This window comes from Procambarus clarkii, chromosome 76, assembly GCF_040958095.1.
Source record: "Procambarus clarkii isolate CNS0578487 chromosome 76, FALCON_Pclarkii_2.0, whole genome shotgun sequence".
In the NCBI taxonomy this organism is placed as follows: Eukaryota; Metazoa; Arthropoda; class Malacostraca; order Decapoda; family Cambaridae; genus Procambarus; species Procambarus clarkii.
The window spans coordinates 25,354,641-25,356,898 of record NC_091225.1 but is presented as its reverse complement, the minus strand read 5'-3'; positions in this window follow the sequence as shown (position 1 = coordinate 25,356,898).

The following is a 2,258-nucleotide window of genomic DNA, read 5'->3' as shown; positions in this document are numbered from 1 at the left end:
ATCAACCAGGCTGTGACTCATACGTCAGGCTGCTAGCAGCCGCGTCCAACAGCCTGGTTGATCAGTCCAGCAACCAGGAGACCTGGTCGACGACCGGGCCGCGGGGACGCTAAGCCCCGGAAGCACCTCAAGGTATCTAGGCCTATCCTTCTAATATCAAAAGGAGCTGCCACTAGCGAAGAGTTAGGCCTATGGTCAGGGAGCATAAATGGATGAATGGCATTAGGGTTAAATAAATAAGATTATGAAAATCAAAAAAAGAATTTGTAATTATGGTATGGGAGCCGGTCGGCCGAGCGGACAGCACGCTGGACTTGTGATCCTGTGGTCCTGGGTTCGATCCCAGGCGCCGGCGAGAAACAATGGGCAGAGTTTCTTTCACCCTATGCCCACTGTTACCTAGCAGTAAAATAGGTACCTGGGTGTTAGTTAGCTGTCACGGGCTGCTTCCTGGGGGTGGAGGCCTGGTCGAGGACCGGGCCGCGGGGACACTAAAAGCCCCGAAATCATCTCAAGATAACCTCAAGATGGTCAAGATTCTGAACGGTTTTAACAGCCTATGGACGATGCTGGAATTAAATTATTTAAACTAAAATAGGCTCTGCCTCCTATGTGATTCGTCCAATCAATTTGGCTGGACTGTAGAGCGACGGTCTCGCTTCATGCAGGCCGGCGTTCAATCCCCGACCGTCCAAGTGGTTGGGCACCATTCCTTTCCCCCGTCCCATCCCAAATCCTTATCCTGACCCCCTTCCCAGTGCTGTATAGTCGTAATGGCTTGGTGCTTTCTCCTGATATTTCCCTCCCTCCCCTTCTATGTGACTCGGGCTGCGAGCAGCCACGGCCAACAGCCTGGTTGACCAGACCTTCAACCAAGAGGTGTGGCTTCACGCCAGAGACTGGGCCGCGGGGACGTTGATTCCGGAAACCAACTCAAAGGGTATGTGGGCGACTAGCAATGAGCGCTAACTAGCCCCTAGCCACGCTGGGCGACTAGCAGTGGGTGCTAACTAGCCCCTAGCCACGCTGGGCGACTAGCAATGAGCGCTAACTAGCCCCTAGCCACGCTGGGCGACTAGCAGTGGGTGCTAACTAGCCCCTAGCCACGCTGGGCGACTAGCAGTGGGCGCTAACTAGCCCCTAGCCACGCTGGGCGACTAGCAATGAGCGCTAACTAGCCCCTAGCCACGCTGGGCGACTAGCAGTGGGTGCTAACTAGCCCCTAGCCACGCTGGGCGACTAGCAGTGGGCGCTAACTAGCCCCTAGCCACGCTGGGCGACTAGCAGTGGGCGCTAACTAGCCCCTAGCCACGCTGGGCGACTAGCAGGGGCTGCTAACTAGCCCCTAGCCACGCTGGGCGACTAGCAATGAGCGCTAACTAGCCCCTAGCCACGCTGGGCGACTAGCAGTGGGTGCTAACTAGCCCCTAGCCACGCTGGGCGACTAGCAGTGGCTGCTAACTAGCCCCTAGCCACGCTGGGCGACTAGCAGTGGGCGCTAACTAGCCCCTAGCCACGCTGGGCGACTAGCAGTGGCTGCTAACTAGCCCCTAGCCACGCTGGGCGACTAGCAGTGGGTGCTAACTAGCCCCTAGCCACGCTGGGCGACTAGCAGTGGGTGCTAACTAGCCCCTAGCCACGCTGGGCGACTAGCAGTGGCTGCTAACTAGCCCCTAGCCACGCTGGGCGACTAGCAGTGGGTGCTAACTAGCCCCTAGCCACGCTGGGCGACTAGCAGTGGCTGCTAACTAGCCCCTAGCCACGCTGGGCGACTAGCAGTGGCTGCTACCTAGCCCCTAGCCACGCTGGGCGACTAGCAGTGGCTGCTAACTAGCCCCTAGCCACGCTGGGCGACTAGCAGTGGGTGCTACCTAGCCCCTAGCCACGCTGGGCGACTAGCAGTGGCTGCTACCTAGCCCCTAGCCACGCTGGGCGACTAGCAGTGGCTGCTAACTAGCCCCTAGCCACGCTGGGCGACTAGCAGTGGGTGCTACCTAGCCCCTAGCCACGCTGGGCGACTAGCAGTGGGTGCTAACTAGCCCCTAGCCACGCTGGGCGACTAGCAGTGGGTGCTAACTAGCCCCTAGCCACGCTGGGCGACTAGCAGTGGCTGCTAACTAGCCCCTAGCCACGCTGGGCGACTAGCAGTGGGTGCTAACTAGCCCCTAGCCACGCTGGGCGACTAGCAGTGGGTGCTAACTAGCCCCTAGCCACGCTGGGCGACTAGCAGTGGCTGCTAACTAGCCCCTAGCCACGCT